The 26087-nt window shown below is 42.8% G+C and overlaps 1 long non-coding RNA gene across 1 annotated transcript in view; it reads left to right on the forward strand.

The window, feature by feature from the left end:
- The first annotated feature begins 6054 nt into the window (after positions 1-6054).
- LOC114015117 (uncharacterized) overlaps positions 6055-26087 on the forward strand; it is a 65434-nt gene continuing 45401 nt past the window's right edge. Inside the window, exons 1-3 of the long non-coding RNA XR_008734890.1 lie at positions 6055-6802; positions 21226-21454; positions 21579-21701. This is a non-coding gene — a long non-coding RNA (uncharacterized LOC114015117). The remainder of the gene's footprint in view (positions 6803-21225; positions 21455-21578; positions 21702-26087) is intronic.

Consider the following 26087-nt stretch of genomic DNA (forward strand, 5'->3'; position numbering starts at 1 on the left):
AAGCCTCACAGTCCTGTTAAGATGATGGTTTGCATTTGTACTGTGTTCTCTGTTGAGAGAGGAGCAAATAGATATGTCTGACATGGCTTGTACTATCCCAGTGCAGTGCATTGATGTATACTTGCCTGAGAAATGCCAATGAAAATCCTTCAGATCTGTGGAAGGAAGTTGCTTTTATAGCCTGCATCCCTGTTGTAAGGTGGTTTGAAGGTAGAGATCCTCTCTGTTATGTTCTGCCGAAAGATGATAGAAGTAAGAGTTAATGAAGAGGGCATCTTATATGAAGAAGTATTGCTGTCTGTGGCATATCTTTTGATAAGTCCAAGACTATATTTCCATCGTACCGTGGAAGCTGCCATACTACATTTTCTGGCACTGTATGTGGTTGGTTTGGCGTTGGCAGACATGTTTTTTGCTCTGTAGTAATGGAAATAAAAAGATACTACTGCTGTGGAATATGGTTGAACTGAAGGTGACCTGAGAGTAACAATTTGGCATAGCTGGGATTTTCAGAATATGTAGATGACAAACAGAAATATCCCATGCTTAGCCTTTGGTGTAAAGCTCAAACATTAACACAAAAGGGTACCTGCTTTGTACAGGCTTAAGTAGATAATAGTTGTAAAAACCTAGCCTTTAACTGGGTGTTGAATTTATTCCTGGCAAACTGTCAGTGTTGTATCCATGGCTGGTGTTTCTGGAACTTCCCTTGCTGTCAGGTTTGGAGATGAAGACACTTTATACAAACCTGACAGGTAACGTTACAGCTTAGCAAAGAGCAGAGGCAAAGTGATACTGTCAATATTGTATTGCTTTTGAACTTGTTTGAGTTGTGACTTGATTAGTGATTGGCATCCATCAGCTTTGTAATTTACATAAGAATAAATGTGAGTATTTGGCTTCAGATGAACTGGTGAAAAAGCCAGGGTGAGAAAGTGGCTCCTTATGCTAGAGCAGAGATGGTTGCAGCAGTCAAATGTCTCTTGAGGCCACATGGGTTAATATGCTTTAAAGAGCAACCTGGGTTTTTAATACAAAACAGTTGCAATGAAGGTCGTGCACACAGTCCTTCTTGTCAATAAAAAGGAACTCAGTGAATCAAGACCAGACTTGGGATATTTAGGTGTTGCCCTGGATATTTTTCTCATGTGTCTTCTGTTTGCTTCTGCTAATTAGCAGTAACAGCTTTTGGGCTGGCTCCCAGTGCAGCTGTATGCTTTTTTTCTCTCCTGGATCATACACTGATTTTGCCTGCTTTGTTCCAAAGGTTGATCAAAGTTTTGATGACAGCATCTAGCCAGGTGGCTGCATGCAACTCATGAGCTTATAACCAAACATTCTTCTCACTGCATGCATCAGATGATCAGAGCTGAAGGAACCTCAGGCCATATTGGACTGAACACTGGAAAACCATGTGACAGTAAGTCAGTGTTGGGACGGTAAATAAGTTGCCGAGATGAGACACAAGTTTGGGTACTTTGTGTTGTTAGGGGTCTGCCATGTTCTCATCTTCCGTGGATTTCTGGAAATAGTAGTGCCTGTGCATCTTCCTTGCAGGTCCCTTGAGTTGATGGGGAAACAAAAACTGTTTGGTCACCTGTTCTGTATCTTAATGTGCCTTGTTAAAATAAATAATGATCATAGAATAGTTTGGGTTGGAAGGGACCTTAAAGATCATTTAGTTCCAACCCTCCTGCCATGGGCAGAGACACTTTCCACTGGACCAGGTTGCTCCAAGCCCCATCCAGCCTGGCCTTGAGCACTGCCAGGGATGGGGCATCCACAGCTTCTCTGGGAAACCTGTTCCAGTGTCCTGCCACCCTCATGTTGAAGAATCTTTCTTACATCCAATCTAAATCTGCCCTCTTCCAGTTCAAAGCCATCACCCCTTGTCCTGTCACCACATTCCCTTGTACAAAGTCCCTCCCCACTTTCCTGCAGGCCCCTTTAGGCACTGGAAGGCTGCAGTAAGGTGTCCCCGGAGCCTTCTCTTCTCCAGGCTGAACCACCCCAACCCCCTCAGCCTGTCTTCAGACGAGAGGTGCTCCAGCCCTCTGGTCATCTTCATGGCCTCCTCTGGGCTTGCTTCTACAGGTCCGTGTCCTTATGCTGGGGACCCCAGAGCTGAACGCGCTACTCCAGGTGGGGTCTCTGGAGTGGAGCAGAGGGGGAGAATGACCTCCCTTGTCCTGCTGGCCATGCTGCTTTTGATGCAGCCCAGGACACGGTTGGCTTTCTGGGCTGCAGGCACACATTGCTGGGTCATATTGAGCTTCTTGTCCACCAACACCCCCAAGTCTTTCCTCAGGGCTGCTCTCAATCTGTTTTCCACCAGCCTGCATCTGTGCTTGGGATTGCCCTGACCCATGTTAATGACCTCAATGTGTTAATTGGTAATGAGGACAAAATTGCATTCTTTTCCAGTGTCCTGTTTGAACTCGGTAATCTTGGCACCTGTATGTCCTAAGAAATGAAAATTTTAAAATACAATTCAAAATAACCATTTACCCTTGCCCAACATATGGCTATAGTCATCTTTTCCAAGGAAAACTCCTACTGCTGCCTGAAACAGTCTGAACAGGTGGAGCTTTAAGCAGGGTGTATGCACTGCATGTGGCCTAGCACAGCACCCTTCCTGTGTCCTGCTCCTTAATTAACGCAATCTGCAGCCCAAGCTTCTTGTTTGGCTTACTGCAGGCTCAGTCTTAGAAGCAACCTTATCAGAAAGCAGGTGCTAAATAGGTCCAGCTGCTAATAAAGATCAGCAAAAGATGTTCTGTATCTCTGGGCGGAGATATAAACTTTATGTTAAAGATGAGAAAAGCTCCCAAGCAGAGCTGTAGAAACAAGCACCACTCATCTGTCCTATTTCAAGGTGATTTTTCATGCCCAGATGTTAAGTTTCAGTGTCTTAACTTGAGTTACTGTTAAATGGAGGACGTAAAGCAAATAGGTGGGGTTACAACTCCTGCTGTTACAGGTGGCTGATACTCAAAACTAGTAAGTTATATTTACAGAGAGTAACATAATGAAGTTACTGGGTTTTTCCTTGAATTTTGCCTGCTCATGATGCTTTAAAGGTTTGGATCTTCAGGGTGCAGGAGAGAATGCTGTAGGTAGACCCAATTAATTACTGAAAAGGCTTAGCCAGAAAAGCAATGGTATCTTGTGGGCAGACCCGTACAGCTCATGACATGAAGCAGAGGAGCACACAACACTGATGAATGCGGAGGACAGCCTTGCCAAGTAAATATATTCCGGTGTAATGTGTTTCTCCATCACTTTAAAAGTCCCAACAAGCATATTGTAATGTGAAACTAGTTACAAGTATTTCACATTGTTCCTTCTGACTGCTTCCTAGCATCGTTTCTGCAGTTCCTCGTATAGGTCCCTCATTGTCTTGTTGAATTTCTGGCCATGTATAAATCAGTCATTTTCCACTAGCTACCCTGGAATATTTTTTGTTTATACTTCAGGTTGCTATCCTTGAGTGGCTTTCTGCACCTTCTGCAAAGGTGGAACATCTGTCACTCCTGTGTAATGCTGGGAGAGGGAGCACGTTATGAGAATTACGTTTTAGTGGGTATCTTAACTGCACCTTAATTGCATCAAGCTTTCAGGAGACTGGGTTAAGAGAATGAGCTGTAAGACTTAAGGACCCATTGTGTTGAAGCAGTGATGGAGAACAAACACCTCGTTGAATTATTTCCTACTCAGAGGCTCTTACCTAAAGGTACAGCAACAAATAACTGACATGCTAGTCTTGGAGGCTTTTACCTTGCCTTTACCACCTAGAGTAAGAAGACATATTCTTTTCCTTGGTCTGTCTTGTGGATGCTAATGCTACACAAGAATTTTAACACGCTTCATGAAAAAGACCCAATCCAGTTGACATAATTTTTTTCATGTTAGAAGTGGTCTAGCATGCAGGTGACATCTAGTGGTTGAAGGCCAGTGGATGAAAAGCTGTCAGTGCAGAACTGGCACTTTATGTTGGTCCTGTACTTGCCTGATGTGGAAAGTTTGTCCCTTGAGCAGTACCGAAGTACGTCCATAGTGCATGACTTCAAAATAACCCAGATCTTGCTGCACTGAAACCAGGCTTGCCTCAGTTAGGTGTGCACATTTATTTCCCTTGAAGTTGGCAGACTTCATGAGGTCTATTAAAATTATCTGAGGATTCTGAATGGAAAAAAAAAAAATATCAGAGGTGCCATGAAAAGCATAGAAAAGGTAGGCTTTGTCTTAGGCGAAGTTTTCTAGGTTTCTTCCCCGCTCTGGAATCTTTTGTTCCCAAGTCTAACAAAGTAAGGTGATAAATTTTCAGTGATTAGAGGAGAACTGGTGAAAAAAATGTAAGATGTAGTATGTTTAGATCTGATGTAAAATAATATGACTACATAGAAGGAAAAAAAAAAATTGGCTTTGGCTTAGGTGTGGTGAGCTTAATTGGGAGATGCTATCAGAATAGGGCTGGTATTAAATTGGAATACCTTATCTACCCAAATGTTACATAATTTGTGTTGCTTTTAATTAAGCAGTTCTTCCTCTGCTTCAACCATGGGCTTGGTATCACAGGCATATACTGTGGAAAAGCAATTTGTGGAGTTTAGACCTGATTTGAGGGAATCAGTTGATACTCGGCCACGTTCCACTAGTTGTCTACAATGAGTTGCTCTTGGAAAGCTGTATCTACGCGAGTGTGTTAGAGCAATTATGAAGTGAATCCTCCTGATTGTCCTTGTATACTGGTTTGGACTGCAGAACTTGTGCTGTTCTATGCAAATTAGATCTTTTGATTTAGTTTCATGCAAAGGTGATTTGTTCCTAGTGTATGTCCGTGGTGTCAGTGATCCAGACTACTGAGTGGGCCATACCACTGTGAAGTCTCCTTCACAAGCAAGAATCGGTGACGTACGGGTGGTACACAGGTAGAATGGAATCAAAATGTGAAAAGCCAATGTGACACTGAAATGCTTCCCGTGCTGTGTAAAGTCGAACTGGCACCCGCACTTCTGAGATTGTCAAGTGTCTGTTACTCGCCTGTTCTACAACCTACACAGTGGTTTACTCTGGAACCTTTCCACTCGTTCTGTTGTTCTCCTCTTGCACCTGTTTTTTTGGTGTCTCTTTTCTGACTGCTTTCCTACCCAGGAGTGGAAAGGTCTTTTTGGCCTCCCAGGTCACACCTGATATGCAAGGGAATACTAATTTTCAATCTGTTGTGAGGGCTGAGATCCGAGTGGCTGGATAACCTAGCAGCAGGAGGTGGCAGCTGTGTATCTCAATAGGCACTGACTACCAGAAGACCAGCAGCTGAGGTATGTATACAGTTCAAGAAGGTAGAAGGAAGTCTTCCTGCAGATCAGGGCAACAACCGGATTTTGAGGTGTCGTAAGCATGTGTCCTCGCGGCAGTGAGACTGGAGATGTATTTGGAAGCATACAGCCTCCTGTGTGTGTAGCAACTGAGACGGAGCCCAGGTGCATGTACTGCTTTCCTGTACATGTTGTTAGGGTGAAGGCGGTAGGACAGGCATGTGAGGCTTCAGTTGGAACTAGGACATGGGTCCAAAGTGTGTGGAGAGGCAGTATGTTGCTACTCTGAGCAGGAGGGCTGTTCTGGGTCTTTAAAAGCAATGCCATATGGCTGTGACCTGTAGGAGAAGTCTAATGAAACTGTTTTGTCTCAAAGTGCTGATTTCTAGACGTGAGGTCTCTCCAAGGGACTAAGCAAACTGCGCACAAGGATGATGTGCTTCTGTTACCTTCCTCGGCTCCAAGAGGCAATGCAGCCTTTATCCTTCCACAAATGCTGTAGGGAATGAGCTAATGGCACTGCGCACAACCCTGGTAGCAGCAGCGATGACCAACACTGGTTGAGGTATCAGTTCAGTGGGAACGAGAGCCAGCTACCTGCTGACACTGCAGTAATGTTTTTCCCCCTCCACATTCCAGCAAGCCTGAAGGGTTTCGTGGCTGCCCTTCCTCGGCCAGGCCCTGGGAGCAGCAGTGTGAATTTTGCCCTAGAGGAGCTGCCTCCCACCATGGTGGGCCACTTCAGGTGGGCCACTTACTTCAGGATCTGAGGCTTGGATGTCAGGTACAGAGCTGCTGTTTCAGTAGGCAGCCTGCAGGTATGGATTGGTTGTGAGCCAAGGGCCCCCAAGGATGGCAGAAGAAAAAGGATGTGTCGTCCTGCTCGCTGGCATGGTTTTGTTCCATATATATAGCAGTCCAGTGGGAGGTAGACAAGCTTAGGTCACAACAATTTCGGGTGGTTGGTTCCGAAGGGGAGGCTGTGCTGGAAGGCTGCTGCTCACAGCTGTGGTCTAAAGCAAAAGTGAGAAGGGAATGAAGAGCTTAGCTAGAGCTCAGAGTTACCTAGAACTCAAAGCAGTTCTCGGGCAGCCTGCATGCCAGACTGCCTGCATGCTCAGGAGCAGGAGGCTGCGAGGATGGTGGGAAGACCAGTATATTCGGTAGGCATTTGATGGCCCTCCAGAGTTCCCATATCATACTCTTTGGTAGCGAGTCATGGACCGACTGCAGGAAGGAAGGTAGGTGAAGGTCAGCTTGACTCTTCTAGCAGCTTTCATGCACCTCTGGTTATCAGATGATCTCATGCTCACCAGTGTGAGAAGAGGGTATGTGGCGTGGGAGCAGACTCTATAAAGTCTCCCAGGAAGAGAAGTTTAGACACAAAGAGCTTTTTTTTTATATGGTTTTATTTATTTCAGTGTGCACAAGACCATGTCCATCTGATGTTAATGGTGGCAAGGTTGAAGGAGCTTGCATTACAGGTAAGGAGGGCAATACAGGACCTTATTTTGTAGTCTTGGAAGGGATTCTCTCCCTGTAGAGTTTTACATCTGTGTAGGAAGTTATATATTTTTGACGTATAGCTGTATAGATGTGTGGATGAAGGCTGATCCTCTAGCCTTCCTCAAAACTGGGAGTGTGATACTTGCCCCTTTGGTTAGGCCACACTGTTTGGCCTGTTAGTCCCTAGTGGGCCGTGTTGAACCCCTAGGAGAGCAAAGGGTATCGGCCCGCTTACTCCTATCTCTGAAGTTGTAGGCCCCCCTGCCTCCCCCAGGGCTCTGCCTCTGCTCATCCACCTGGGGATTACGGGCCACTTCTCGGGGAATACAATTTGGATGCTTTTGCTGAGCTCACTCAGCACTCGGATTTTTGGGTTTCCACCTCAAATTACCTGGCTTCCTGACTTGTGGTTTTCTGGGGTACAGACTGAGCCATGTGTAAAGCTGGAAGGGTGTGATAATTCTGAAAAAGCTGCTTCAGCAAAGGCTGGGCTCAGAATTAATGGATGCCTTCAGCCTTCTGCTGTATTACTGGCTCAGACATCCATGGGGGATGAGTAGCACGTATCTATTTTGGTTATAAAATATACATTGAGCCCTTATAGTAGTATCTGGTAGTTGAGAACAAACAGCTTATGCCCTCAGGGCTCTGCGATGTTGACCTGAAGCTATGAAGCAGGCTGGGAGGAAAGAGAGAAACTCTGAAGTTCGTGGAAAGCTTGTGGAGACTGGATTGAGCGTACCTTGTTGGACACCTCTGGGAATCATGCAGGAGCTTGACTGTCACATACTTAGACTTGCCAGGCATGAGTTTGTTCCATACAGCGCTGCACATTCTTTTTTTTTTTTAGCTTGTAGTAGAGAAATGTTAATGGCACTAAGTATTTTTGCATTCAGATGAACTGCTGTCTCTCCCTTAAAAAAAAAAAATAATAAAATAAATTCAGTACTAGATACAGAAGTTTTTTGTCTGAGTTACCAAAATGGTCAGGAGGTGGCACCAGCCTACCACAAATGAGCATCTGAGCTCTAGGTGGCACTGGAAGGAGGCAGGTTCACTGAGCGTTTCTTCAGTGCTTGCTTAGCCACCCTTGTCTGTACAAGTCTGCTGTGTTGCGTAGGTGAAGTGCAGCGTTTTCACGTAACTTACCTAGATCAAGAACTAATTATTTGCAGGCAGTTACGGTCAGGTAATTTTTAGGGTGATTGGATGTGGTAATTTTTGTACACACTTACTCAGACTGTATTTATGTGGTTACTAATTTATGCATGTAGGTTTTCTATAGGTCACTGGTTTTAGTGTCCCAGTCTTCAAACTGAAGAAAACTTGGGTAGCTGAAGCTTTATAATGCTAATGCTTTATGAACAAGAAATGCTTGCTCCATGCTGCAAATATAATGCATTCCTGTCCCCCTTTCAGGTTAAAGTCATCTACAATCCACACAAGTATCCAAGCAATAAATCTGCCTCACAATCTTTTAAGGTAGATTAAGCATGATGGTAGAAAACAAATAGGACTTTTTGAAAATAGTGCTTGCGAGGACTAGAGCAAAGATGTGAGAGTTCCTGACTCAAGCCTCCAGTCAGGGTTACATTCCTACCTAAAGACAGTAATTGTCCTGTGTACAATACTGACAGTTGCTGGACACTATTTCCTAGTAAAGGGCTCGTGTTTTTTGGTTTTGGGTTGTGTTTGGGGTTTTTTTGGCTTGGAACTCTTCCAAAACTTTGGTTCTCCTTCAGCCTTTGTTTTATCCTGATTTCTTTTTTATTTTTTCTTTCATTTCAACCTTTTCAAACAATGAGCAATAGAAGACACTTCCTCCACCTGTATCAAAGACACTGCTTTGTTCCTGTGTTTTTGCTGACCCACCAATAACACTTCTAAGCTGTAGCTGAAGAAAACACTGCGGTCCCTCCTTCACAATGGTGTTGTCATATTGACAGTAGCACTGACCTACTGCAGGGTTAACGTGCAATGCTCTCCTCACCCTAGATTGTTGGCTGCTCATCTCCCTATCCTCTTCTTATGCTTCCTAACCTCTTTTGTTTGTACTTTGATGCCTGCAATTCTTGAAATCAGTTCAAGAGCGGACAAAACAGTGCTGTTGTGAGACAAGAAAAAAAAAATAATCCTAGCTTGGCTTTATTACTAGCACATACCAGAGGATGACCTGTGCTATGCCGGGGTGATTGTTTGGAATGCTGCAGTGATCTTGCATGTGGCTTTGATAGATGATTTCTGCAAAGGCTGGGGACAAAAGCATCTGTCTCCATTCTTATTGGAGCCATTTGTTAGTATGCTGTGGAAGATCCCATGTCAACATGTTGTCCGTGAGGTAGGAGTTGAGCTTCTGAAACTTCACAAGGTGCTTCTTGCTGTTCCTGACAACAAATGTCAAGTGATTGTAATTCTCTAAAATTCAGTTTTGCATTTGTTTTGCATATGTCCCTTTTTTTTAGAAAGGCAACATGTATACTTGAATTTACATGGTATTAGCCTGTGGCGCTAAGTTATTGTACATCTCTCCATGCAGGAGGTAGCACACGCTGCCCTGTACAACTTAAGAGAGAAACAAGAACTTCAAAGTGGAGAGCACTGAACTGATACGCGTTTCTTTGAGATAGGCACCTGAGCCTACTGCTAGCTTTTACTGGAAACTACTCAAAATTCCACTCAGAAATAACATTTGAAAGTCAATTGTTTTTATACGTTTCCCTATAGGAAAAACGGAAGTGGTGTGCTGCAGTTGATGCTTACCTGTTGTTTCAGTAAGACTGGTGTTTTTGCAAGAAAATTGTTCACATATGACTTCAACCCGTTTTAGTATTTCCATTCTGGGAGTACTAAGCATTGTAGGCCTGGTGGGAAATAAGCTGTTTGTGTAGTTCCTTACCCACTTATGGTGGTCTTACTTATTTTTATGTATCCACTTTCTCCATCCTGAAAATCTGCCTTTATTTCTATTACCTCTGCTCCATGTGTATTAGTTTGTGGCTTCTGGTGATATCTCTTCTTACAGGTAGGTGTGTGTATATATAATTTTTCAAATATATCTTCTGACTCCTTTGCAGTGGAAAACTGGGTGGATGGTTCGGGGGTCGGTAAGCCCTGAATCCCAGTAGACACACAAGCTCATTAAAAACAAAAAAGCAGCAGTTTAATTGCAGTAGCATAAAGTAAAGGTAAAGGTAACTTACCTTGCTGAGGTGTTTGCATGTTCTGTGCTGCTTTAGCAAGTGTTTTACTGGATATCCAGGCTACCTATTTCAAAGCTATCTTGCTGGAGGCAGTTATGGCTGGTAATACTGTTTTATAAACAGTACAGCTTGGTGTGAACAACCCCAGGAACAAATACATCTTTGAAATGCATGGTGCTTCTGGCCAAAAGAGTAGACACAAAGTGACCTTTCATACAAAGAGTTAGAGATGTGCATTTACTCACTTAAATTTGAGCTGCAATAATTTAGGAAAATAGCATATAGAAGTTTCTGCCTAAAAGGAATTCTTCAGCTGAGTTCTGTAATCTGTAGCAAAGATACTGACAGAAATTATATTGGGTCTCTCTCTCTGTTCTCCACCAAGAAGGACTTAATCTGGCAAAGTGCTGACCCTCTTCTATTAACAACTGATATTTCCCAACAATTCAGTATCCTTCAGAAATGTTCACTTCTATAAGGACACCTGGAAATGGAAGAAATGTGGCTGTTTTCAGTGGCAGGTCATCTGTATATCAAACACCCTTTCCTTTCTTCCTAGGGTTATTTTTTGAGAACTATGGAGAAGCTGCAGGGAGAGCAGAGGACTGAGCCACAAGCCTAAACACGGGAATAGTTCGGTCTGTGTACCCTGAACACAGCATAGGTCTAAACCTCCTTGATTTCCTTTTGCAAAGACTTGAACTCTTAAGATATTACTACCTCGTGCTTCTAACCGTTCGTACCCTGTTTATGATACAGGGCAATGCAAGACTGTTTTTGTTTTTGGTTTGGTTTTTTTTTAAGAACTCCAAACTGTCATAGATTAGAACATTAGCTGCAGTTGTGTACCATCTGTTGTTGCCTCCTGGGCATACAAGCATGTTCCTGAATATCCCCTGTGTCAATATCCCACGTACAGTAGGCAGAGAGATTTAACTCTTTGTTGATGGAGCATCTGTGTATTGGTTATTTATTAAGCAAATGATATCTTGCATTAGAAGATGTTCCTATATCACATGCTACTTTTAACTCGAACTATTACTGTTATAGCAGATATTTAAGAGAAAAAAATTGTAATTTTTTAGGCATATTAAAATGTTCACTGATTTAAAATTAATAAAACTTTCATGTAGTTACAGAATATAGCTGTATCCACAACCAATATATGTCTGTAGTTATTGATTCTCTTGAAACGCTATTTCACTAATAAGAGCAAATGTTGTTCCATAAAAAGCAAGGAGCTTATGTTGATCCCTGTAATTACTGTTATAGCAGATGGAACATACATGTCCAGCTCATTTCAGAAGCCCCAGGCACAGTATTCTTGCAGTTATGAAGAATCACTCTCACTTCCATGAAAAGGAATGGCATTAAAGATAAGCTGTGAACTTTTCTTTGATCCCTACCACACAGGAAGTGCACTGCTGAAGGGCCGTGGCAAGCCTTGAAAAAATAGTTAAAAAGAAATGAATGCCGCACAAAGTGCCCTGAGCACTGGAAAACGCTGGTTTTCAATGTTAACTATTCCCAGTGTGAAGCTTTTATTTCAGTGATGGTCATACTTTGAGGCAGGCCAGCCTAATGAGTCAGCTTTCTGGCCAGAATCCTGCATAGATTGTTAACAAGTAGTATCCCAAAAAACAGCAGGGCAAAGGTTCCTTCTCACACTGTACAAAAGCCATCTGTTTGGGCTTCAGGTTTAGCTACTATTGCATGGAATCAACATTCTATTGAACATAAAAATCTCATTTAAAGATTGTCTAATGATTAATATCTGCAAACTGTCTTTTGTTGGATCCCAACAAAAAGCCTGTCAAGTCATATATTAATTGAAGCATGACAAACAACTGTTTTTCTCACAGATGATGGCAAAAAAGCAACAATTTAAAGGGCTACAGTTGCTAATTTGGAACAAAAATGAAAGATGGGATCTGGATTCTTTTCTTTTGGCTTGTACTTTATCATCGGGATTTCTGAAAGCAGCTGGAACTTCTGCTAAAGAGAAACAGGGTCTGGCTCGCTCCGCTGTGTATAGCACTGCCTGTGCCAGCTGAGCTGTCTTTCCCAGTGGAAGAGTTCCGTGCTGTGGGAGGGCATGTGGTGGTGGTGCCTCCTGTCCTCCTGGCTCTGTCAGAGCAAAGCCCAGCTCTCTGCGGGAGTCCAGGAGAGGATGCCCAGAACCCTTCCACTCTTGGTTGCCCTGGCAACGGCATCTTCCTTTCTGAGCTGCTTCTCTACCACAGGTACTGTCACATACCCCAGGGCTGCAGCTGCCTTTTGCTCTTGGCCCCTTTCTGTCTAGGTTTCCGCTAATGCAAACCAGGAGTAGGTTAGGCATAACCTTACTAGCGAGAAGGTTAGCGTCCCTCTTGCATATATTGACCTCCCATTGATTCTGGCAAGAATGGCGTATGAACTAACACTTACTACATAACCATGAAGTAACTAACCTTACTAGTTGGTTCCAGTAAAGATGTCCCTAGTACGTAAGTCTCTTCAGATCAACCACTCACCTCAGTCTGTTGTCTTTGATATTTTGTTGAGTATTCACAAAACATCTGTAGCAAGATGTAGCAAGTCCAGATAATAGAAATCCTCTGCCCTCCCACTCTATCTGTAATTTTTTGTGCATTGTGCAATCTTCCTTCTGCAGTGTGGTAAGGGTACATACAGATGTCTGTAAATGGCTTTTTGACATGGGTGTAAAAAGCATGTCAAGGCTTGTGCTAAAAATTTAGTGCAGCAGCTGTACAGTAGTGCTTGGCCCCATTCTCTGGCCCTCTCTAGTTTACCCATATGGACATGTCTGTGAGTCCTGCAAGACTAATAAGTGCATCCAGAAGGAAGCTGCAGAATGTGACCTATACAACCTGTTTAGTCATAAATTGCTCCTAAGTTGTAATTTCAATGAAGCTCTTGCCAGCAGCTCCTTTCATTGTAGTCATCCTGTCCTGCATCTAATGGCTGAACAAGATGAATTCGGGAAAGTTGCATTTGTAAGAGATAAGAAAGCTTAATTCTTATATTTACAGGAAAAAATGTGACCTGAAAACCTCGGCAACCTGAAGTTTCATCTAGGTTTATCTCAAGACTTTTACTAAGGAAGACAGAACTGCCTTAAAAGACAACAGCCAGCTGCCTCCTGAGAGAAAAGGGTCTCCTTCGTAGGGACAGTAGCTTTGGACAGATGACATGCAATTGAGCTGATGTAGTAGGGCTGAACTAGTGGAAGTAGGAACTGTACTTGGAGATTGTATATATGGTGTTCTGGAACCCTCTGCTGACATGGAAAGAGTGGTGTCTGCCTCCTTAGCCCTCAGTAAAGTGGCTTGGAAGCATCTGAGATAAGCTGCTCACATCTCCAGGGAGTCGTGTTTGTTGCTGGAACCTGTGCAAGCTATGTGAGATTGAGGAAGGTTATGCCAGTGGAGGCCTCGCCCAGCACAGCCTTAAGAAATTGAATTCTCACTCAACGGGGCTACTCTCTTGTGAGGTTGTTCTCTAAGGAAGAGGAAAAAGCCTTAAGATAAACCTAACTACTTTCAACTTGCTGAGCTGTCCAGGGAGACACTTTGTCATGCTGAAGGTGAAATAAGGTGATACTGCTTCCTTCCTTCATATGATGCTTCCAGTAAAAAGCAGATCTGCTTCATCTGCCTTTCATTCATCGTGATTTTGGGACTTTATAGTTGTTGTTGAAGAAATATTGTAGCCTTTTCCACATAGGGACTTTGCTTTTGCAGAGTCTGCAAACAGTAGTAGCTATCAGTTGTTAAGATGAATTTGTTTAATGAAACAGACTAGGTGGTGGGAGGGAGGACAAGCCTTTCCTTCCACTTGGGTAATCAACCTTTATGAAATAATTTGCGTGCCAAGAAGAATAATGTATACTTTAAGATTTGAAATGTTTTCTAGTGGGTAAAATAGATGTTACAAAAGAGGAGACTGTGTGCAAATGTGAGAATTAACTGAAGGTGAAAGTGAAACCAGAAGCATTCTGTTACTACCCTCCTGCGATCTGAGTGCTGCTTTTAAAGCCAATAGGTTTTGCTCATGTTCGGGTTCTGTTTGGTTCTGCGTTCTCTTTTGGTAGTTTTGCACTATTGAAAAGTAGTGTAGAACAACAGTAGAAATTAGCCTTTCAGATCTATTTGGTTATGTTCTTCAGGCGTATAAGGTAGAAGGAAGCTTTCATACGGATTAGCAGTCCTTAATCCTTCTACACACCGATTCATTGGAGCACCTAAGTGTGTACTTAAAACTAAGCACGGAAGTAGGTCCCTTCCAACCGTTAGGCTATTTGCATGCTGAACTTTACAGAAGTATTCATGGGACTTACCCAGATCAGGATCATAAACAGGGACTCTGACATGGCTGCAAAGTACATTAATACCAGCTCTAATCTTTCCTGAACTGTTTCACATCTTTGGGCTGTTTGTGCATGCTTTCTCCAATGGGTAACTTGAACTTGTACTTGTCTGATCCATTCTTGAGAAGCTTCCTGGTCCCTTAGAGTTCAGCAAAGCAGTGTTTCGTCATGCATGCCACCCATAAACAAAAGAACTGTCCTTTTCCCAGTGTTCTCTGACTTCAGCAAAATTATGGAAGCAGAATGTGGCTTTTGACCTACTGTTTCATCCCCCAAATTTTGCCATTGGTTTTAAGATCATGTGTGTACTGTGATAGAGGATGGTAGGTAGGCTCTTACATCTTGTGTATTACTAGTTAAGAATCAACATCAAACAGGAATCAGATGTTCTCCAAAGCTTGTGATGCCTGTGTCCTATAGACGAGTGTCCCCAGCCCTTTCCAATATATTCTATACATTATTGATCTCGGTAACATTTGTGCAGTTGCCTGCAGGCTCTGTTCTGCAGTTTGTTCCCAGGTTTTCCCATAATTCAGATGTCTCAGTTACTGCTTGTCCTTTGCATAAGTTGAATGCAGCCTTTAAAAAACCAAAAAGTGAATGCATTGGGCCGTTTGAGAGCTGTAGCTGTGTTCTCCTTTCTTTGAAGTTATAGCAGCTCATACAGAAAACTTGACCCAAAGTTCAGGGAGGGTGGTAGGAAGAGGAGAAATCTTGTTGGGCTTGTATGAGGGTGCAAATATGTGCAGGTGTGGATTTATCTATGGGTCGGTACCTTGCCCATGCAGTGTCTGTGTTGCAGCCTTGACCGTATGATTCTACTTCCCTTGAAATATAGCTGCTTGCAGAGGTGTTGAAAAAGACTTTACAAATGAAGTTACAAGCAAGAGTTAAGTGCTAGTTCCCAAACTGTTCACAGAAGAGGCTTTCAAATCCACCAGAGTGATTTGAATATCCAATTCCTCTTTTAATAGGAGGTACTCATATATCCAAATGGCACCGAGAATCTCGGCCTCTGTTTATATTTACATTAGCCTCTCTGTGTGACTTACATATGCAATATTTTACACGTGCGTATTGCCAAGCTAAAATTGCCATGTTACAGTAGTGCACCTGTCAGTCATTGTGATGTCTGTTTTACTTCAGGGAGGGGCAGGATCAAATGGAATAGTTGCATCGTGTTTGCTGTCCCTAGATGTATATTTTCTATAGGAAGTGGGTTTGTTTGCATGAACAGCAGCGACAAGAGAAGAAACACCATATATCTTAGCCAGCTTCAGTAAGTTTAGTCTTGTTGGTGTTTGAGTAGTAAAGGGAAAACACAGAAGAAAATGAATGGAAGAAAATGTTATTCGAGTTTTGCTTGTAGCTTATAAGCCTGTAGCAGCTCTGTAAAAGTCTCCATAAATTACAAAGCTTTAAAGGACCGCGAAGAACTACTGGGAAAATTGCTGAAAGGAATTCTCTGTATTATAGGGATCAAATTGCAGATAGACATCGGTATTATATAGTGACCAGCATCGTTTCTTATCTGTAACCTAAGTGATATTGCTGTCTTTATTTTAAGATGATGAATTAGACTTCTTTTTAAATGCTTCCAAACTACTTACTAGGATGTTTTGTCTGGACAGCCTAACTGCTAGGCTGCTAGGAAAGTTTGATAGGTTTCTGGTGCTGCAGTGATTGTGCACTGCAAAGGAGGCTCCAGGCAGCTTCACTGGGACATTTTGTTAGGGAGACTTACGGTAATTTGGTACAGTCCAGGTCAATATATAGTAAGTCCTAAAGTAGAAGAAAAAAACAAAAGATGGTACAGTCAAGGCTGCAATGGTCTATCCATTGGAACTGCAAACTATGGACACATAATAATGGAAAATATATAGCCTCATAAGCAAAAATGTAACAAGGAGCCGTCAGCCTATGGTCTACTTTACAAAAAGTGTGTATCCACTTGAAGAATTTTAAAAAGCAGCAAGAAATCAAAGCCTTTTGTTCTACTTGTTTTGTTCTGCTTACCACAGTTTTATTATAGTCTGAATGGATGCTAGTGTGCACATCAGGCTGGCTGGCTGGGTACTGCCTTCTCGGAAGTTTTAGAAATGTGTTACAGCAGAGGGCAGCAGGGACCTACCTCTGCGTAGAGCTGTTCTGTATTGCAAGCGTGCGAGTGCTGTTTTCTCCGCACTTCCCTGCTATCATGATATTCAAGGGCCACATAAAGCTTATAGAGGGGAGCTGCCACAACTGTTGTCGCTGCACTTGTCACAGTGAATGCAAGGTCTGTGTTTGTGGATCCATTTCTAGTCAGCGACTGATTCTCTAGATTTGATGTATGCTACAAAGAATCCACACCCAACCTGATGGCAGAAACTGGGCAATTTTTACGTCTGTTCAGTATCCTCTAACTGTTAGTAGAAGGGAAATGATGTGACAAACTGTACAGCTCATCCTCAAGCATGTTTTCCTGCTAGCTGCTGAAATACCTTAATCTTCTCCTGGAAAGCTGTTTGTTAATTTCCCAGTACAGTATTTAGGGTCTAAAAACCGGAGGCTAAAAGTGCATGCCTTCAGGGGGAAAAAAACAATGCTGCAAAGCAGCTTCAGCTGGGAACCTCTCCGACGATGCATACAGTGTGATGATGTCAACAGTGCTAGGATTACCTCCCGCTGCGCATCTCCTCATTGCTCACCCTCAGCATCTTCTGCCAGTGCTGGCGAGCCACTGCGGTTCGCTGGGCTTTAGCTGCTGTTTCCTCCTGGCAGTTCAGGTTAGTGTTCCAGCACAGCCAGCCACCTCAGTAGGTCTGGGGGTTCCCTTCTGTCCTGTTTCTATTTCCTGATGGGGAGACATGCTCGAACACCCGCTTCTCTGGCTTGGTGAACTTGTGTCCTGGCAGCAAGTGCCTCTGAACGTAGGGCCGGTTCACAGCAGAGATCAGCAGAGGCTTTGAACTGGCTCCCTCCTTTAATTGGGAGTAGCCTGGGTCTGATGAGCTTCCAGACAACATTGCAAAGCTCAGCTTTTCCCCCGCCCCCGGCTTCTCCAGGCATGTGAGAGTGTAGGTGTGTGTGAAGGAGGGAGTTGTCTTTGTGAAGAATTGTTCAGGAGAGTGGGGGATTTACTCATTTCCTAGTTTACTGGTGAGGATCTGCCTTGTGTATTGCTACACCTAGGATGCATTTTTAACTTTTCTCTGGTAACTATAGCATATGTACAGATGGACTTCCTGAAAGACAGATAAGACATACTACGGATTACACAGACTGTGCATAGGGGCACAAGGAATGTGGCTGGCAGTAGAAGTTCCTAGTTCTTGCAGTGATTCATATTTTTTTTAATGGAGACGTTACTAGATAGTCTGGTTTCTTTTTTATCTTATCTTCCTTTGTTTGCCTGTACGCTTGTAAAGGATAGGCTGAAATCAGGACTCACGTAGCAGAGCAATTCACAAAGTGGGTTGCTTCTGAGGCCAGACCAGTCCTATCTGTAAAGGACAAAGGCTGCTCACTGCATGGTTGTTCAGAGCTATTCAAGGATGGAAAATGCAAGAAATAATAGAGGTGAGCTGCAGCTTCCAAAGATACGCTGTATCTTGTTCTGGTGCTTCTCTTTCCCTATTACTGAAATTAAACCCATGCCAGGTGAAGTCCCATTTTGGGCAGACAACTGTCTTGCAGGATAAGCAGCAGGAAGGGGAGTCAGGGAAGTGAGTTATTAAAGTCTTTTGCTTTGGTAATGCATGCAGCTTGTCATGTTGTAGCATTGTCATAACTCCAGCGTTGCATTATTGCAGCTCTGTGTTCAGATGACCTCTTTGTGCCGTGCTCTTGTGCTGCAGGGGATCAGGGAATACTTGAATGTCTGCCTGCTTCTCAGAGTTGTGCCCAAGATGCTCTGATGCAGGAAACATTTACCAGGTACCGGGTGGAGAACACACACCTCTCCAGGCAATCTCTGCTTTCAAAGCTAAATAACCCTGAAAAATTCCTTTTAGAAACTGGTTTCTCTATGCATAGCTATAGAGATTGCTTTTATAAAACCATATTTAAAAAAAAAAAAGCACAGAACTGACCACACAAAAAATCAGTGAGATGATTTTAATATAGAAAGTTAGCTAATGATTGTTCCCCTAAAATATAACCATTTGGACAGATAAATATACTTTCAATACACATTTAAGTCCAAATTTCAATACTTATACCTGAAGGAACAGCAAAGGGCGTAAGAGAGACCCGTGTAGTTCTAAGAAATCTTTAAATAGATGTTGTGTGGTATATTATCACAGTTTCACCATGAAATGTGAAGAACGCAGCTTGAAATGAACCTCTGTTCTCAGCCCAGCTTCTTGAGCAGATGGGTGTCAAAAGGCTGTTTTCTTCTGTGGGCATCAGAAGACTGAATGATTCGTCACGTAAAATGTACCAGGACTACAAAGACAAAGCATAGTTCATTAAAAGGATGTTTTGTGTTTAAATTTGAACTTGCTGTTTTGTCAGTGTAGATTTTTGATGTGAGTACTTGCAGTGGCTCTGTTCATGTCTTTTTAGAGAAGACCAGAATCACTGAAACTCTGGGAGAAAAGCTAAACCACATTATTCTTATCTAGTTTAGAGCCCTGCATATGCTGCATGATACCAGTGAGACAACTCCTCTCCTATCAAGTCATGCTGCAGCAGTACCTTGCTTATGTTTAATTATGTGCTGCTTATTAACAGAAAATGGTGAAAAGAATCAGCTGTTCAGAGGACGAGCAAAATTACTAAAGCAAAATAGTTGACAGTTTTCAGGCAAACAGATAGTGTTGGAAATCGCTGGTTAAGTAAAATGAAAGCATTTCATATATACAGACAGATTCTGTTTAAAATTTCAAGGAAAGCTTTTGAACCTTTTCTTAATTTGACAAGCCAAAAGTATCTCATTATAATTTTAGACGTTGCATACAATGTGAGTTTGGTACAAAGCATTTTGAAAGGCAATTTCAGTATTTTATTTTGCCATTTTTTGTATTTTTAATTATAAAGCAAATTTGAATGTTTCAATGTCTTCCAGAGAGGATGGAAAGTATTTTGAAGCCAGTACTGCCTGATGTTGATCAGTATCTTATGCAGATGTGAGGTCAGCATGCTGGGTGGAGGAGTTACATTGCAGGAGTTAAGGGAAAATAAAGAAACAAATACGTTGAATCTGCACAGCCTATTTTAACCTTGGTCAGACTTTAATGGATGGTTGCTTTAATGTGCCTACCTGTAGCTGAAGCTGAACCAGAGGGCTGTTAGAAATGTTAAAAATCCTAGTGTGAGGTCTTGGGACTCCATCATCACTGGACTTTCCCATATTATGGGCATTTTGGTAAAGCTGTCACTGATGTGGAAATTTGAGGAAAGGTCTGAAGAGGGTTCACAAAAGCCATAGTTGATCCAAACACAGGGAAAAGAGCTTGGCAAGAGCAGAGCACCCAGCTGTTGAGGACCAGATAATATGATGGTGTTAGCTTCATTATATAGGCTTAGAATACAGTAACCTAGAGGAAATATTCCTATTCTTATAAAAAAAGTGCTACATTACCTGATAGGTCCTTTGGTTTCCAGTGTCAGATCCATAGTCAGCCCTGTTCAGATAGGTAGGTATTGAAATAGGAAGGGAAAAGCAGCTGTTGTTACCCAGTTCCTCCTATTGGGTGTGAATTGAGAGGAATTTGGGCTCTGTATCTGTCTGTGTTATTGTTTGGGGACTAAACTGCTAAGTAAACTGTGTGTCCTAGCTCATCCTCTGGTCTGCTCCTGGCAGGGTGCTGAAATGTCCCTACAGAGATCCTGTAGCGTTACTAGCAGGATTTGTGACGGCACGATTTTGGCGGCATCCATAAGGAAAAGCACTGAGGCAATAAATTTCACACAGGTCACTTGTATATCCTTAATAAGAAGCTTCTAGCACATGACTAAGAGGAAAGTAGCAGTACAATTGCTTCTTTATGTTCAACAGAAGTTTCCCAAACTAGGTAGTAAATTCCTAAGACCTACACCATGAGCTAATCTTCCCTGGAGTAACACCCTCTGCTACCTCGGAATCGTTATGATTATTACTGTTACGTAGACATGCTGGGGATCAAGATTTCATTGCTTTGAGGTGTGCAGTATGCAGAGCAAGAGGGGCCGCCTGATGTTAAGAGATTCAAACTAAATGGAAAGACAGATGAAGGGAAGCATTGCAGTATGCTTGAGTCGTGTGTTTTCTCATTGGTCTTTGCTTACTTTGAAATACAGCTTTCACTTTGCCCTGCTTTCAAATTCTTAAAAAATCCTTTTAGAAGAAATTAGGCAGAGGTTAATAGTAGCTTTGCTTTGAAATCTGCTTATACTTTACATAACATAAAAGCCTGCCTGTCTAGGTTAGATGTCTGCTTAGTTCTGTGCCACCTTGTATGAACACAACAAGTAAGACTCAGTCTTAAACAACAGAAGGTCAACTGAATTCCTGTTAATTCATTTCTTTCAACTCCCAGAAAGAGAAGGGGGGCGGGGGGGGGATTGGCGCAGAATAGAATGACACTCAGATGGTGAACTTCTCATGTAATTTCACAAACAGAGGTAAGTTTAGCCTGTTTATCCACAGTCTCTACTTTGGGATCAAGTACAGCCTTTTCCTATTCCAAAGGAGAGAGTGTTCACCTCATTGAGAACACCACTGTGGCCAGCAGACAGCGTCTGGCACATCGTCTCGCAGCTACAAGGAGGGCTTCAGCTCTTAAAGTGAGTGCATCCAGCTATGATGATCTGTATAGAAGATTCCTGGATATTGGGTTTTCTTTTTCTTTTCCCTTTCTTTCAACAGCTGGGAAAACTTCCATGAATTTCAGACCTGCGTTGTAGCTGAAAATTAGACAGCTTGGGTTTTGCCAGCATGCAGTTCTCCTGGCCACACTCACATGCTGCTCTGACACTGACTGCTACTGAGGTAAAACATCCTGCTCCTCTGAGATCGAATGGGGTGCCAAGCAAACACAGCCAAGAGGTTTTGGTAACGCAGTTAGCCTGGGTCCCTTGGCACAGCACCAGATCATGTATGTATGCGTTTGCAGCCCAAAATATATTAGCCTGCATAGCTGCCGAGCTGCATGATATAGTAATACCTAGCTAGCTCCCTGCTTTCACTTCTCGTTGACTTTTGCTATTGTTGCTTTTCAGATTTGTCTCTTAGAGGAGTATCTGGCTTTGTTTCCTGCAGAGAAAATGGTAGTTTGAACTTTTCTTACTCAAGAAAGCATCACTGAGTCAAGGGCTTTCTATCCTCAATTCAGTAGACTTCAGGTGAGGTCCTAAATCTGCTTGTGTTGTATTTTCTTTCTATTTTAGCCACACTTAAATTACTTCCCTTGTAATATTTCTTGGCCCTTTGAGAAAAGTTTTGGTTTAATATTGTACGTTACTGTCATTAACGTGCCAATGACTCTGTCTTCAGTATTGCTGAGGATGCTGAGAAAGATGCCTGGAGACATCCCCCTTCTTTTCATATTTCAAATTCATATTTAGCCTTACTCTTTCAGTATTTAGGGAGTTCTTAGTTTACATGACCTGGTTCGTATCTGAGAGGAGCTGAATCAATTTTGAGAGGAAGCTGTGTGTAAATTATCTTCTATAATCTAACCCTGTATCTGATGCTTCGTTTCTGTTTGCTGGTGGTATGTCTAAAATGAAACAAATGGCAGCAATATCTGCAACTGAAATTAACCAAAGATTTGTGTTTTAGAGACCCATTCAGTAGATTGCTCCTACTTTTCTTATCCTCTGTATGCCTATAGATTTTCTTTCGTGTCTCAGAATGTGTTCATTTTATTGGCAATAGATGTTGTCATTACTGCCACAGAGCAGAGCTCAGCAGTTTTTCAGGGATGCTTTACTATATTGCATTTTGTGTCCCAAGATGGAAGTCAAATGTGTTGTCAGAAATTTAGCAGAACCCAAGAGACGCTTCCTCATGAAGAAATAAGATGCAACCAGACATTTTAGCAAAGGTGGTGGTCTAGCTCTGGCTGAGTTCAGTGCTCAGTGGGCACCAGAACCCACTGCCTTTCACTGAGGTTACCACAGGTGCTGTAGTTCCCAGGTCTCCTGCACATGATTCAGCATTTGTCTATATGAGAAGTTTGCTGTTGAGGTGTGGTGGGATGGCCATGGCTGGCAGCCAAAGTCCCACCAGCTGCTTGGTCGCATTCCCCTGCAGGAAGGGGAGACAGAATAGGAAGAACAGGAATGAGAAAGCTTATGCATTGAGATGAAGACAGGGAGATCACTTCCAGTTACCATCATGGACAAAACAGGCTAGACTTGGGGAAAATTAACTTAACGTATTGCCAATTATTATATATGTATTTAATTACTGATTTGGGTATTGGAAAGCAAAAAGACAAATTAAAGAAAACATCTTTCCTTCCCCCTTTCCCAGGCTTAACTTCACTCCTGATCCCTCTCTTCCCCTTCTTTATCACCACAGGTTATGTATGATGGGTCCCTTCAGCGAGGCAACGGGGAGTGGGCTCACAGTCAGTAGCTAGAAATGGTGGCACTGTGCCCTGTGCTGGATGCCACGCACAGCAGTAGCGTCAGGAGGACACCCAAGGATGCCCAGTGACAGGGGAGCCTGTGTTGGCCCTTGTCTCAGTGTCCATGGTTGAGTGTGAAGGTGCTCAGCACTTTCCAGGATTAGGCTATCAATAATAAACCATTTTAAATATCTCAAAAGCAGTGCTGTGATGACAACCCCAGTAATTAATTGCATTACTTTTAATAGACCCTTCAAATACTGCCAAGTCAGTGACATCTGCTGCAGTGTGGAAATACCTTCAGGGAAGAACATTTTTAATACAGTAATACCTCAAAAGGCAGGCCGTAGATAGATAGGCTGAAAATGACCATGCAGGGGATAAAGTGTTTTAACAGCCTGTAGAGCTCTCCTGCTTGTTGCTCAATCAAAAAAAATGACCATTCACTCATTTACTGGTGGATGATTTAATTAGGACCTTCTTCTAAAAACACAAAACTTGTCTGCCTAAGATGCACTCTGCACTTCTTGGAGAGGGCCATGTTCTCCTGCACCTTATTTCTGTTTTGTATCAATTTGCTATTGCTCGTTTTAGCATAGCTATATTTGGTACCCCATGGTGAATCAAATCCAGAAAGGCCTCATCCTCAGCTGATGCAAACAGGCTTGCCCCAGAGCAATTAAGAACACAGATTAACAGCAGTAGAATATATGGAGCTGGAGTTTTCATGCAAGCACAAATTCACTTGCTGCTCTGGTTCTCTTGGGGAAAAATGCAAAAGATGTTATTAAAATAGGGCTTGTTTATTGACCTTCTCTAATTTCTGTGTTCATAAAATGATCTTGTTTATTAATAAATCATCCTTAGCTGAGATGCACTGTGTTCCCTGAAACATTTTATGCAGAATTCGTGAATTGAAGCTGGACAACTGAATATTGGGGAATTCATTTCAGAGGATATGGTGTCTCATCTCACTATTCATCTCTGGAGATGGATGGATTTTTGGCTGGCAGCTGCAACCCTGGAGATGAGTGCATCCATATATTCGAAGGAAATGAAACGTTTTTTTTAAAAGATACTTACTGCTACATTTTCATGCTTGTGTCAAGTATCAGGGTTTTAATTAAAGGCTAGGCTTGTTCTTTTAGTACTGGTACCTGGCCCACTCCTATTGAGTGGAGTTAATGTGGAAATAAATAGTGACCTAACTTTATGATCCTGCTCTGGTGACTCTCAGAAGGACTGGCAGTAATGCAGCTTTCTAGGGTCTCTCTTCAAGCCTTCATGATTCTCTCTGCACCAAGAACCATGTGCTGCAGTGGCAGTGCTGAGCTGGTGGAGTTGGCTTTGTGTTTCGAGGTAGTGGACTTGTACGTCTAGGTTTATTCTGGAGCCAGTTTGCAGCCCCTTTGCTCTGTGCACACAGCAGTGGTGAATCACAGATCCTGCAGTGCTCCTGAAATGGAGAGAGGGACAGTGTGCTGTAGCAGGTGGAATATTCTTACTGTTTGAAAATGTCACCCCCATAGAAAACAGCAGAAAAGTTGCCTGGAAGCAGGGGAGGGTTGTTCAGTGGGTCTTTGCTATCTCTGTGGCCTGGAAATAGAGGGCTGGCAACAGTGTATCAGTGACTGGAAATCTCCAAGGTAATTTCCAAGATTTGCTGAGAGCTTACATGGAAATTGGGCAAATAATTTTACAAAAGAGTACTTCCCAGTTAATTCCTCCTCTCTGTATGCTGTTCCCTTAGTAAATGACTGTGTAATTGCCAAAATTTACTTGTTTGGCTGCATTGTTTGTAGTCTTCCTTTACACATTATGTGCCTAAATTTCAGAGATTTCCAAAGGACTCATGATTTCCCCTGACATTAGCTAAACCTGCCTGGAGTTCAATAACTGAAAAAAGAGGCTAGCTAAGTTCCTTTAAAGCAGCAAGTGAAAAACCCAGCCTCTGGCACTTAAATCCAGAGCCAAAGCTAGGTCACATCAGCTGTGATGCAGTTAAGCATTTATGTAGGTGAGTAGGAAATGTTGCTACTCTGATTCCTAGGGGCTGTTCTCATGTTTAAACGTGTCTGCCTGCTTTGCTGAGCTGCAGTCAACGTCCCAGAAGCTCAGGTGAAACGGGTGCTTCGATGCCGATGGGCCAAACTGCCCCATGTGCAGATCTACACTCAGCGTCCTGTCACATGGTGAGCTGGACCCTTCAAAGGAACAGGGGCTCAACCTTATTTCTGTTTACTTTGCCCTAGATGAAGGGAGCAGACATAAAACTACATGAAAAAGGAAATGGGCTTGCTAGGAGATATAGGACATCCATAGGTATTAAGACTGAAGATCTCGTAGTGAGGACTCTTAATGAAGCAAGGCCCTTGGAAAAGGGCCTGAAAGCCTTTAGGCTGGGATTGTAGGTAGAAGTTCTGGAAAGAGACGCTGGGGAACTGTGAAGTTGGGAGGTGAAGAGCCTGATGTTTTAGAAACTGGCTTCTGGGCTCTGCTGTGGGTGGAGGTTGGATAATGATGCACCCAGAGAAGCTCGTGCTGGTTTTCTTGCCAGGAAGGAGGAAAAGGGATGAAGGAATGGAAGTGGAAGTTTGAAATTGAAGACTGAACATTTTTTTCTTTGATTGGACTTTTGTTCTGGAAGCTGTTGATCAGCATTAAGTCACCTCAGCTGGGTCATGACCCTGTGATGAGACGATATGATATGAATGAGCCTATGGCTAAATTGAATAATCCCCTGCTTGAGGAAAACTTGTCTCTATTCAGTGCAGTAGTAGGCTATGTTTTACCAAGTCCAGGTGTAGTCACCTTGCTTTGTACTCACTGCCATGTGAGCAATTCCAACCATGTAACATATCCAAAGTTACAATAAGCTAAGTGGGAACAAAAGTACTTTTATGATGTGGTGATGAAGCAGAATTTTAAAAATGTGAGCCACCTTGAACTGCTGGTCCTCTGCCGAAGTGTTTTGCGTATTGCAAATTGCATCTAGGTTTTCAAAACCAGGAGAAGGAAGAGCAGCGCCAGAACACTTGCAAGAAGGGCTGTGCCAGACACTTGAATGTTAGTGTTCTCATTCACAGGCCCACCTGAGAAGTGTTGCCAGAGATCACAGGATGACATGTGATAGGTATTAAAAAAGAAAGATATA

The sequence above is a fragment of the Falco cherrug genome, chromosome 13, assembly GCF_023634085.1.
Source record: "Falco cherrug isolate bFalChe1 chromosome 13, bFalChe1.pri, whole genome shotgun sequence".
Taxonomy (NCBI): Eukaryota; Metazoa; Chordata; class Aves; order Falconiformes; family Falconidae; genus Falco; species Falco cherrug.